This window comes from Pseudophryne corroboree, chromosome 7 (assembly GCF_028390025.1).
Source record: "Pseudophryne corroboree isolate aPseCor3 chromosome 7, aPseCor3.hap2, whole genome shotgun sequence".
Classification (NCBI taxonomy): Eukaryota; Metazoa; Chordata; class Amphibia; order Anura; family Myobatrachidae; genus Pseudophryne; species Pseudophryne corroboree.
Window position 1 is genome coordinate 511,721,925 of NC_086450.1, and position 13,900 is coordinate 511,735,824.

General features: G+C 46.4%; 1 protein-coding gene and 1 long non-coding RNA gene across 2 annotated transcripts in view; one reads left to right on the forward strand and one right to left on the reverse strand.

Annotated features, from left to right (window-relative positions):
* LOC134945900 (uncharacterized) overlaps positions 1–12,115 on the forward strand; it is a 119,020-nt gene extending 106,905 nt beyond the window's left edge. Inside the window, exon 5 of the long non-coding RNA XR_010182155.1 lies at positions 10,094–12,115. This is a non-coding gene — a long non-coding RNA (uncharacterized LOC134945900). The remainder of the gene's footprint in view (positions 1–10,093) is intronic.
* FBXL16 (F-box and leucine rich repeat protein 16) overlaps positions 1–13,900 on the reverse strand; it is a 239,253-nt gene that overhangs the window by 195,201 nt on the left and 30,152 nt on the right. The gene's annotated exons all lie outside the window — the stretch shown is intronic.

Here is a 13,900-nt window from a genome sequence, read left to right on the forward strand (position 1 = left end):
GGTCGGGTATCCGTTTTTTTTATTTTTTCAAGTACGTGGATTACAAAAGGATTTACCGAGGAGCCGAAAACACTCGATTATGTGAGTATAATTTTTTCTACAGGTACACAATGGATTCTACTGGAGAAGAGGACCGACCTGCGTGGGAACATAAGGTAAGTATGTGTATATGGAGGTGTGGATGGATGTATTAAAGTTATACTTTCAAGGTGTGTGTGTGTTGTCTTTATTGGGGTATTTTTTTAGTAGTAGTACTACAGGTACCAGCGGGCCCGTTTTTCCGCCGCATGCTGGTACTTGTGGTTCTCCAAGTACCAGCTTGCGGGGGAGGCTTGCTGGGCCTTGTAGTACTGCTACTAAAAACAATATCAATCACTTTTCACAAAGGCTATCAGCCCCCCATCCGCAGCCTATTGGATGGGGGGGACAGCCTCGGGCTTCACCCCTGGCCCTTGGGTGGCTGGGGGGGGGGGGGGGACCCCTTGATTGAAGGGGTCCCCACTCCCCCAGGGTACCCCGGCCAGGGGTGACTAGTTGGATATTTGATGCCACGGCCGCAAGGCACTGTATAAAAGTGACCCCCGGCTGTGGCATTATCTGTCCAGCAGGTGGAGCCCGGTGCTGGTTTCAGAAATACGGGGGACCCCTACTCTTTTTGTCCCCCGTATTTTTGGAACCAGGACCAGACGCAGAGCCCGATGCTGGTTGCTTAAATATGGGGGAACCCCTGTCCATTTTTTTTCCATATTTCTGCAACCAGGATCGGCTCAAAGAGCCCGAGGCTGGTTTGCCTTAGGAGGGGGGACCCCACGCAATTTTTTTTTTACATTTAAACTTTATTTTTTTGTTAAACAAAGTGCACAATGAAGCCCAGCACGGATCTCTCAGATCCGGCCGAGATTCATTGTATTAAAGTCGGCAGTGTTTTACAAGTCACTCACGTAAAACACTGCCAAAAAAAACGAATGACATCGACATCGGAAAACCCGAAAATGCAGAATACGGCAGCTTAGTAAATTAGTCGTAATCAATTCAAAAAGTTGCATATTTACACTTTCGATGTCATTCGTGATTGAACTTTGACCTCAAACGGGAAAACACGAATCTTAGTAAATTTACCCCATAGAGTGCAATATACCTGCATATATATATATATATATATATATATATATGTGAGCTTGCTATGGTGAGTGCTGAACTTTCTGTTTGTTTGTATATATATATATATATATATATATATCTGAACACAGCTGGCGACATTCAGAGCTGTTTATATGTCCTGCACGGACATAATCTAATACAGTGCAGCACGAGAGTCAATTGCTGCTGACTTGTATATGAGACATTTGTGCATATATATATTTCAGCAATAAAAAGGCATATACTTTCCCTGCATACTTACCAAGTATCCTCTTGTATAAGGAACGATATATCACAAGCACGGTCAGTGGATATTATTTGCTGCCGTGATACATCGAACAGATCTAAATTAATACAGTGCAGTAAGATTGTCAGTTACTGGAGATTTGTATTATATGTGAGATTCCAACTTACCTTTTCTGCACATTTATTAAATACCTCCCGCAATTTATTATAAACACGGTCAGTGGATATTAAGCGCTGCCGTGACATACTGAGTAGATACAGTTCAGTATAGAGCAACAAAGTAGACAAACAGTATGGATTTATATTATATATGAAACACCAACTTACAAATCTGTATATGATCTCACGTCATCTTAAGACACATCAGGGTTTATTTACTAATATTCGTGTTTGTGCCGTTTTTAAGGGAGTTTGATCTCGAATTTTATCGGGCAGAATTTACTGCAACTTTTTGAATCTATCTATGGGAATTTACTAAGCTGCCGAGTTTTCTAGTTTTGTATTTTCCGATGTCGATGTGATTCGTATTGTCGGGCAGTGTTTTATGGGAGTGATTAGTAAAACACTGCCGGACATAACACAATGAATCCCAGCCAGGTTCGTGAGGTCCGTGCAGGGCTTTATTGTGTGCAGTATGACAAGTGATAAAAGGGTTAAACATTTTAAAAAAATTGCGTGTGGTCCCCCCTCCTATGAATAACCAGCCTCGGGTTCTTTGAGCCGGTCCTGGTTGTAAAAATACAGGGGAAAAAATGCATAGGGTTCCCCCATATTTAAACAACCAGCACCGAGCTCTGTATCCAGTCCTGGTTCAAAAAATACGGGGGGGGGGGGGAAAGACGTAGGGGTCCCCCATATTTTTTACACCAGCACCGGGCTCCACTAACCAGGGACATAATGCCACGGCCGGGGGACACTTTTATATTGGTCCCTGCGGCCCTGGCATTACATCCGCAACTAGTCACCCGTGGCCGGGGTACCCTGGAGGGGTGTGGACCCCTTAAATCAAGGGATCCCCCCCCCTCCAGCCACCCAAGGACCAGGGGTGAAGTCCGAGGCTGTCCCCCCATCCGTGGCCGGTGGATGGGAGGCTGATAGCCTTTTGTGTAAAAAAAATATTGTTTTTTGTGCAGAACTACAAGTCCCAGCAAGCCTCCCCTGCAAGTTGGTACTTGGAGAACCACAAGTACCAGCATGCGGGAGAATAACAGGCCCGCTGGTACCTGTAGTTCTACTACAAAAAAAATACCACAAAAAAACACTACACAGACACCGTGAAAGTACAACTTTTATGTACATACATGCACACTTACATACGTAGATACTTACCTATGTTGACACGGAGCCCCTCGGTCCTCTTCTCCAGTAGAATCCATGGGGTACCTGTAAATAAAATATATACTTACAATCCTGTGTAGATCGGTCCTCTTCTTTCTCCTTGTAATCCACGTACTTGTTAAAATAATAAAAAGAAATACCTGAACCACGAACTGAAAGGGGTCCCATGTTTACACATGGAACCCCTTTCCCCGACTGGCGGGACCCCCACGTGACTCCTGTCAAAGAGGGTCCCGCCAGCCAATCAGGGAGCGCCACGTCATGGCACTCTCCTGATTGGCTGTGCGCTCCTGCACTGTCAATCAGGAGGAGCGCACTGGTTACAATACAGCGTAGCGGCGCTCCATTATAACCAATGGTGGGAACTTTGTGGTATGCAGTTAAGCGCAAGTTAATTGGGGTCACTCTTGTGGGTGACCCCAATTAACTCGCTGTTAACCGCAGACCGCAAAGTTCCCACCATTGATTATAATGGAGCGACGCTACGCTACATTGTAACCAGTGCGCTCCTCCTGATTGACAGGGCAGGAGCGCACAGCCAATCAGGAGAGTGCCATGATGTGGCGCACCCTGATTGGCTGGCGAAACCCTCATTGACAGAAGTCACGGGGGGTCCCGCCAGTCAGGGAAAGGGGTTCCATGTGTAAACATGGGACCCCTTTCAGTTTGTGGTTCGGGTATTTCGTTTTATTATTTTAACAAGTACGTGGATTACAAGGAGAAAGAAGAGGACCGATCTACACAGGATTGTAAGTATATATTTTATTTACAGGTACCCCATGGATTCTACTGGAGAAGAGGACCGAGGGGCTCCGTGTCAACATAGGTAAGTATGTATGTATGTAAGTGTGCATGTATGCAGTGGCGTAACTAGAAATTTTTCTCCCCAAGCCAAGAAATTCTCTGGCGCCCCCCCTTCCATAATTGGCACTAGTAGAGCGAAGAATCTGCACGCGGCGAAAGCCCGCGTGCCAAAAAAGGGGCATGGCTTTGTTGAAATGGGCGTGGCTTTGCATAAAGGGGCGTGGCATTGCAGGAAAAGACTACCTTATACCCCAGTTTTGCAACCTGCACGCCCAGACGTTGGCCACCACAGGAAAGAAAAATAATCCTGATTCATGCCCCTTACATTATTTGTCATTTTTCCTCCTTATAGTAATGCCCAGTATACATTATGCCACATACTGCAATGGCCTTAGCCATTATGCCACACACAATAATGCACATGACACAATATGCACACACTGTAATGCCCCCGACACATTATGCCACACACCGTAATGCCTGTGACACATTATGACAGGAATCGCAATGCCCGTTATACATTATGCTACACACTGCAATGCCCGATACATTATAGCACATACAATGCCTGTGACACATTATGACACACACCGCAATGACCCTGAGACATTATACCACATACCACAATGCCCGTGATATAGTATACAACACACCGTAATGCCTGACACATTATGACACACACCGCAATGTCCGTGATACATTATAGCACATACACTGTCTGTGACACATTATACCACACACCGCAATGACCCTGAGACATTATACCACATACCACAATGCCCGTGATATAGTATACCACACACCGTAATGCCTGTGACACATACCGCAATGCCCGTTATACCCTATGCCACACACCGCAATGTCCGTTATACATTATGCCACACTGCAATGCCCCTGAGACATTATACCACAATGCCCCGTGATATAGTATGCCGCACACCGTAATGCCTGTGACACATTATGCCACACACCGCAATGCCATTACACATTAAGTCCTACAGTAAGGCTTCTAATTACTTTTAAATTACCTGCTCATTGCCAGGGGTTTCATGCTCTTGGTTCCATGCACGGTGCCAGGGGTTTTCATGCTCAGGGTGTCATGCTCGTTGCCAGGGGTTTCATGCACTTGGTGTCATGCTCGTTGCCAGGGGTTTCATGCTCTTGGTTCCATGCACGGTGCCAGGGGTTTTCATGCTCAGGGTGTCATGCTCGTTGCCAGGGGTTTCATGCACTGGGTGTCATGCTCGTTGCCAGGGGATTCATGCACTGGGTGTCATGCTCATTGCTAGGGGGTAATGCTTGTTGCTAGGGCTGTGCTCCCAGTGCCACATATGCCCCCAGTGCCAGATATTCCCCCACAGTGCCAGGTACACACATGCCCCCAATGCAAATATGCCCCCCCCCCAAGTGCCAGGTACACATATACCTCCCAGTGCCACATATGCCCCCTCAGTGCCACATATGCCCTCCCAAATGCCAAATATGCTCCCCCTCCCCCAGTGCCAAATATGCTCCCCCAGTGCCAGTTACAGCACAACTCACCCCCGCTACCCCGCTGTTTTGTGAAGGAGGGACACGGAGGCCACAGCGCACGCCTCTCCTGTGTCCCTCCTGCGTCTCCGGCGTGTCTGTTAAATGAAGTGCCGGTTCGTGAGCCAATCGGAGCTCACGAACGGGCACTTCATTTAATAGACCTGCCGGAGACGCAGGAGGGACACAGGAGAGCCGCGCGCACTGTGCCCTCCGTGTCCCTCCATCACAGCAGCGACTAGGGCGCCAGCGGAGGGAAGGAGGGAGACAACAGATTGACATGCGGATGGCTCGTCCGCATGTCAATCTGCTCTGTGCTAAATCAGTGGCGGTGCCCCCCGCAGCCTTGCGCCTCCAAGCCACCGCGAGGGCTGCGGGGGCAGTAGTTACGCCACTACATGTATGTATATTAAAGTTGTACTTTCACTGTGTCTGTGTAGTGTTTTATTGGGGGTATTGTTTGTAGCAGAACTACAGGTACCAGCATGCCCGTTATTCTCCCACATGCTGGTACTTGTGGTTCTCCAAATACCAGCTTGCAGGGGAGGCTTGCTGGGACTTGTAGTTCTGCTACAAAAAATATAATTTTTTTTACACAAAAGGCTATCAGCCTCCCATCCACCGCCCACGGATGGGGGGACAGCCTTGGGCTTCACCCCTGGTCCTTGGGTGGCTGGAGGGGGGGGACCCCTTGATTTAAGGGTTCCCCACTCCTCCAGGGTACCCCGGTCAGGGGTGACTAGTTGGGGATGTAATGTCAGGGCTGCAGGGACCAATATAAAAGTATCCCCCGGCTGTGGCATTATGTCCCTGGCTAGTGGAGCCCGGTGCTGGTGTAAAAATACGGGGGACCCCTACGTCTTTTGTCCCCCGTATTTTTTGCATCAGGACCAGGCGCAGAGCCCGGTGCTGGTTGTTTAAATATGGGGGAACCCTATGCATTTTTCCCCCTGTATTTTTACAGCCAGGACCGGCTCAAAGAGCCCGAGACTGGTTATGCTTAGGAGGGGGGACCACACGCAATTTTTTTTCACATTTTTAAGCTAAACAGGCCCTTTCCCACAGATAACCATGCACAGATCTCACTGATCCATGCATAATTATCCAAACTCACCAGGAAAAAGCAGGTCTATTTTTTTTGCTGCTTTGTTTAACGATCCGCAAAAAAATACACCCACAATTGACCATTCAGAGACAAACACCCAAATACGTATGAATAGTAAATTCCCGTGTTGTATGAACAAACAGCCGTGTTTGACCGATGGTCTATTCATTCGTATTTCTGACCTCTGCCATGAAAACCATTACGAATACGCAGGGCCGGTGCAAGGGTGTTCGGCGCCTCCCTGCAAACTATAAATTTGCGCCCTCTCTCCCATACTTAATAAAGGGACAGTGCGCACCGAAGTCACACGCCGCAAGAAGCGGGTGGGGTATGGCCACACAATAGTACCAATTCAAATTACTCCACAAAGTAGCACAATCTTGTTCACATTACACCGCACGTTGGGGGTCATTCCGACCTGTTCGCACGCATCGGTTCTTCGCTGCAGTGCAAACAGGTCGGAACTGCGCATGCACGCCGGACGCATTGCGCACGTGCAGCATTGCCTGGCGACGGCCGTCGCCGGGAAGCAACGTCGCCAGCGAGAAATGTGATTGCATCGGCGATTGCAAGAAGACGGACAGGCAGGAGGCGTTCTGTGGCGGATACTCACCGTTTTCCAGGCGTGGCGAGTCCAACGCAGGCTTGTCCAGGCATTTGGAGGGCGGATGTCTGACGTCAAGTCCGGGATCTTCATCGCTGGATCCGTCGCACTGGGGAGTAGCTGCAGCCCTGGTCTTGTTTTGCTTTAAACTTTTTTTTAGCATAGCAGGGCTGCACAAGCGATCGCAGCCCTGCTATGCTAAAATGGTTGGTTCTAAATCGGAGTGGGAGAAGGGGCCTTCAGACGTCACTAGGGGAGGAGACACGTCACCAGGGGGAGGAGCTACGGCCGAACAAGGTACCCGAAAAGTACGCTCGCTCCGCTCACCACCTGATTACTATAGGTAATAGTTGGTGGCATGGATAGTAGAGGACCTATCCCACTGGCCTAGCTCCTCCCCCTTGTGTCGTGCCTCCTCCCCCTGTCATAAAAGCTCCCTTAGGCCACTTGAATCTCGCATACACTCCCCCATAGATATGAGATAGATAGATAGATTGACAGACACATAGATAAATAGATAGATAATAGGCAGACACATAGATAGATGATAGACAGACACATAGATAGAAAGATAAATAGACAGACACATAGATAGATAGATAGATAGATAGATAGATAGATAGATAGATAGATAGATAGATAGATAGATAGACAATCACACATAAAAAGAAAACTCACTTTAGTTCCTCTGTACTGGTCCCAGGCAGTCTCTTTTGTTTCTGAGTCCTGTGATGAGATGGCTCCGTCCATACAGATGGGGGCACCTAGTGGCTCCTGGCAGAACTGCAGTCAGCAGTGACTGCAGCTCTCTGCTCCCGAAGCTGTCCTTTGCTGGTCCCGCCCCCACACCTCCCCTTACTAGCGTCACAGCGCTGACACAGGAGGGGAGGAGGAGACATCAGCGGTGGGGCAGGAGTGGGGGGGACAGAAGATCCGCGATCCAGGCTGCCGCTGCTTGTACAGTGGTAGGTGCAGCGGCAGCCGGCAACAACAGTGCAGTGAAGGGATGCAGAGCAGTTAGAGCGCCTCTCCTGCCTGACGCCTACCTGCACTACATCCCTTCGCTGAGCGTGTTCCGCCGGCACTGCGAATACGACATACACTGCCGAGATTTGTGTTTAGTAAATTCCCGTGTTGACACTTAGAAAAAAAACAACAAACGGACAAAATCGGGACTTTAGTAAATAAACCCCGTCGAATAAAAAGTGTAAATTCATTGAACCATTTACATCACCCCAATCAGTTCTCTCTGTGTTAAAGTAGTATATGCATGATGGCAAGTCTAGTTGTACTGCGTGGTGTTCTATGATCTAGTGTATTGGTCACTTATCCAGCAACATTGTTTCAATCACCCATTAACCTATAATACCAGAATAGTCACACCCTGAGTGGCAGGTATACAGATTCATAGTTGCAATATTTAAATAACACGGTTACATCTTGATGTAACCATCTGTGACTTAAAAAATAAGTTAATACATTTCCTTCTATGACACATGGTAGAAGCTCCAGGTAACACAGACATTCTAGGTCTGGTAAAAACGTAGCACTCATACAGTGCTGCACACCAATATATGCGTGTTCATGTACATCTGAAACAAATACAAAGCAATATACAAAATGAATAACACATGTGCTCTGTTTCTTTTAATCTTTATCCACATTATGTTTATTACCACATTTAATCTTTTTTTTTTTGTGTGTGATTTTAATACTTCGCTCTGTTGATAATAAAGGACATATTTAAGTCCCACAATAATAAGAATTTTGAACATTAATTAAGGTGAATGGGCATTCAAGCCCTTATGTGATATTATTGCTGTGGATATATATTTTGATAATAACAATTATATCAGAACTTGTCACTTGGGTTGAGTGCACCTCAATTGTACCTGGTCTCTCCTTCCTTTCCCCTTTTTGTAGGGATCTGACTTTATATCCTTACCCAAACCAGTTGGTAGCACCTCTTGAGCCTTCAACCTTCCTCTCACATATACATATGTGAATCCCCAAAACAAGGGTCTGAACAAGATTTGATGGAAGACTTTGTAACATATATTACGATTAATCCATCTTGGTGCGGGTTACTCTCCAGACTTGGTGGGAGCTCTTTGCTTTACCAGTTGGAACCCCTAGGTTAGTTGTACTGTGTGCACGCACACGGCAAAAAAATGGGTGTGGCCACATGCCACATGGGGTGTGGCCACATGCCACATAGGTTGTGGTCAATGAAAATGGGGGCATAATACACATATGACCCAAATAGTGCAGTGCCAGATACACATATGCCCCCACAGTGCCAGATATGCCCGCACAGTGCCAGATACACACATGCCCCCACAGTGCAAGATACACATATGCCCCCACAGTGCCAGATATGCCCCCATGGTGCTAGATATGCCCCCACGGTTCCAGATACACATATGCCCCCGCAGTGCCAGATATGCCCCCACATTGCCAGATGCACATGCCCCAACAGTGAGATATGCCCAACATATTGCCAGATACACATGCCCCCACAGTGCTAGATACACATATTCCCACACGGTGCCAGATATGCCCCCAAATTGCCAAATACACATGCCCCCACAGTGCTAGATATGCCCCCACAGTGCCAGATGCACAAATTCCCCCACGTTGCCAGATATGACCCCACATTGCCAAATACACATGCCCCCTCGGTGCCAGATATGCCCTCATATTGCCAGATATGACCTCACAGTGCTAGATATGCCCCCACAGTGCTAGATATGCCCCCACAGTGCCAGTTTAGATATTTTTATCTGCACGTTGCCAGGGGTTTTACATGTTGTGTTATGCTTGTTCCCAGGGGTTTTATGCTCTGGGATCCATGCTCGTTGCCACGGGGAATGCTCATTGCCTAGGGGTAGCTAGGGATGGCTACTGACCATCGATGTTATCCATCGATGGTGACCATCGATGGATAACCCACCGATGGCCATCCATAGCATTTGCTGGTGGGCACTAGCCCGCCAGCACTATAATGCTCTTCCCTTCCCTCCTCCCTCCTCCCCTGTACTCCGCTCAGCAGGTGGAGTTTTCCGGAATGACGCAATCGCGTCAGGATGCGATCGAGTCATCCACCGGGCCAGCCGAGCGCAGTAAGGAGGGGGGAGGGGGAGAGGAGCCCACTGCTGTCAAAGGGCCCAAAGCCAGCGGCATTTCACCTCTTCACTGGCATGCCACTGAAGAGGTGAAATGCCACTGACTTTTGGCCCCTTGACAGCGGTGGGCCCCAGTGCAAAGCACTGCTTGCACAGGCGGTAGTTCCGCCACTGATTACCACGTTTTCTCCTCCATTTCAGATCCTAATGCAGATAGGAGCACTTACAAGCTGCAATTTGGAGACTGAATGGTTGTAAAGAAAGTGCTTCAGTAAAAGCTCTTGAACCCTGATTCAGAAGACCATACCAAGTTCTTCTGACCACACAGACCTCAGCAGAAGTGGCGATACGGACACTGGGGTACAAGAAAGTCACAAAGGAAGTATCATCCAGTTATCCTACTGTACCATGTATAGATACGGTTTGAAAAGTCGAAACCCTTATAGAGGTCTTTGGAGACGCAGAATGTGTTTTGCCATTATGGTGGTGGTTACCGTGATCCTCATTTGGTCATTAATGACTTGGAAACATGACCATTGTCAGAACTGCACATATACAGAAACCACAAACACTCACAGCATTGTTAAAAGGGAATTGTCCAAACCCCGGTTAAACTCCTTGGTACAGTCACATTACAAAGCAGCCCAGAGTTTGGGATTAAAGAACTCATGGGTTTGTACACATTCACCAATAGCAGTTACATCCATGAATTGGGTTGGAGTTCCCCTTAATATGACTGAATTATTCAATCTTGATTTTGAAGAGGCAAAGAAGCCCAATAAGGTGTTTGGCCAAAAGTCTGTGTCACTTATGACCATTGGTATGGCACGAGACCCAGACTTTTGTCTTGAATTACCCAAAATCGGAGAAAATGACACAGTTACAGGGATGGGTAATGTAATTGAAGAGTTGATAAGTTTAACAGCAGAACCTATACAACTGGGACTAGTAAATTGTGCCCAGTCCAAGGTAAACTTTACTCAAACCCATGGCTATAATGTTTACAACTATGATAATGGTAACAAAAAAACTACCCTAGTAAGTGGAATGAAAATCCAAGTTGCAGAAACTGCGCAGGAATGGTGGAGAAAGGTATATATAACTCAAAGATGTAAACATAGAGTCCAAGCAGGTTTAACCCCAAGCTTGCAAGTAGAAGAAAGTACATTAATAAGTTTACGGGCAGTAGTACATAACATTCCATATATCTTACCAGAAAATGTATATTATTTATGCGGAAGCGAGGCATACAAGTGGCTCCCATATGGAGGATATGGTAGCTGTACCTTAGGTCAGCTAGTGCCCACAACCTTTTACAGAGATTCTGTCTCACTTGATGATACACAAGTGCCACAACAGAGGACCAGAACAGCTATCCCAAGAAACCTAACTGACATACCATGGATAAACAGGTGTTGCATTAAACAGCCATTTTCATTTCTGATAGATTTGGCAAAGATGTTAGACAATATTACTAAATTGTATGATGAAACTTTTGAATTTGTTTTGCAAGAGGTAAAGATGATGAAACGTAGGTGGCAATCCCATAAAATGGTTTTGGATTATCTGACGGCTAAGGAAGGTGGTATGTGCATGGTTGTAGAAGAAGCTTGCTGTAATTACATTAATGATACATATGACGTTGAGAAGGCTATTGAGGACCACCTATCCCAAGTTAAAGAGTTGAAGAACCAATTTGATGAAGCTCATTATGAAGATGAAGAGTTCTCTGGGTGGTTTTCATGGTTGAACCCAATGAATTGGTTTTCTGGAAGTTTAAAGCAGATTGGAGAATTGTTATGTGGTATTATATCGTTTATTGTCAAAAGATTAGCTATATTTCTAGTAGTATATATTGTGATAAGAATTGTGATCTGGATTATTAAGCTAATACTTACACTGAAATGTTATTATACTAAAGGTAAAAAGATCAACGATTCAAAGGCCATTATGTTTATTGGATCCTATGATAATGGTGAATCTTCCCAAACCGGCGACCAGGCGATTTATCCTCAGCGTAAACCAGCCAAATGTATCCTATGTAATGATGAACTGACTCCTGAGGAAAGCAAAACGCGCAAAAAGTGCAAAGCGATTGTCCTTTCCCTGATTACCAATCGTCTGGAAACCCTGAATGCAAAATTATTGCAAAAGGACTCAGTAAAGATATAGCAGCAGGAAATTTGTTAGCAGTTAGGCAAAACCATGTGCACTGCAGGGGGGGCAGATGTAACATGTGCAGAGAGAGTTAGATTTGGGTGGGTTATTTTGTTTCTGTGCAGGGTAAATACTGGCTGCTTTATTTTTACACTGCAATTTAGATTTCAGTTTGAACACACCCCACCCAAATCTAACTCTCTCTGCACATGTTACATCTGCCACACCTGCAGTGCACATGGTTTTGCCCAGCTGCTAACAGACTTGCTGCTACGATCAACTCTGAATTACCCCCATTGTGCAGTGTGTAGGGGGTTGTAGTGTAGTGATGTAGTGCACCGTGTAGGAGGATGCAGTGTAGTGATATAGTGTGGTGTATAGGGGGGTTGTAGTGTTGTTATGTAGTGTACCGTGTAAGGGGATGTATTGTGGCGTGTAGGGGGTATGTTGTGTAGTGATGTAGTGTGTCATATATATATAGGTGGGTTGTAGTGTGACATATAGGGGGATGTAGTGCGACGTACAGGAGGTCGTAGTGTAGTGATGTAGTGCGGCATGTAGGGGGTCGTAGTGTAGTGATGTAGTGCAGCATGTAGGGGGTCGTAGTGTAGTGATGTAGTGCAGCATGTAGGGGGTCGTAGTGTATTGATGTAGTGCTGCGTGTAGGGAGTTGTAGTGTACTGATGTAGTACAGTAAATAGGGGGGTGTAGTGTAGCGATGTAGTGTGGTCTATAGGGAGGTAGTCTCATAGTGATGTAGTGCAGTTATGCAGAGGATGTAGTGCTGTGATGTGGTGCTGTAACCAGCGGTGGCTGTTGCTCCTGGGCTGCAGTGTCATTCAAAGTTTGCAGAGAGGCGCTGGGCAAGGACCACATTCCTTAAGAAGATACAGAAATGTTATATACTTTTATGTAGAGCAATGCTGCCCTACAGCGCCAATATATTATATACATATTGTGTTTAATGTTACTAATCATATTCATACTGTATGTTAATGATGAGTGTGCACAATTTAGATTTCTCTGTATCTATGCTAATTGGAGCTGTTAAAGGATCAACTGTGTACATTAAAAGTCAGAATAAATCCTGAAGCCCACGTGTATGTTTTCTATATTCTCCTGCGCAGCAAAGACGTCATTGGTATTCTGAAAGACTAAAGAGCCGGGTACGCCTAAATAGATTCCACAGGGATTAGGTATAGGCGCCTCCTGGGGGGATCCGGCCTTTAGGTCGACAGTAAGTAGATCGACAATGTTTTGGTCGACCACTATTGGATGACAGTAAATAGATCGACAGGGTCTTTAGGTCGACATGTTCTAGAGCGACATGTCAAAAGATCGACATGAGTTTTCCACATTTTTTTTTAAACTTTTTCATACTTTACGTTCCACGTGGACTATAATTGGGAACGGTAACCTTTCCCGAAGCGTGGCGAGCCATGCGAGGGGACACTGTGCAATAATTGGGGTTCCCGGTCACTGTACGGAGAAAACGACACAAAAAAAATATCAAAAACTCATGTCGACATTTTGACCTGTCAACCTAGACTCTTTTGGCCTAGCATCCCTGTCGACCTACTTACCGTCGACCTTACATACCACACCCCTCCTGGGGGTGACAGTGACAGGCTGTGTGTAGGGGAGGGGTTAGAGCTAGTATAGGGGGAGGGTTACACTTCTTACCAGTCCTTGATGGGATTACGACTATTCTCATGCCAAGGGAGAGGTCATTGCACTGATGTCTGTGTATTACATACCTCCCAGCATTGCTAGCAGGGGAGGAGGGATATCTATGCGGCAAAGCCGCGCCCGATGTTTAAAAGGGGGCATGGCCTGATGAAAAGGGAGCGT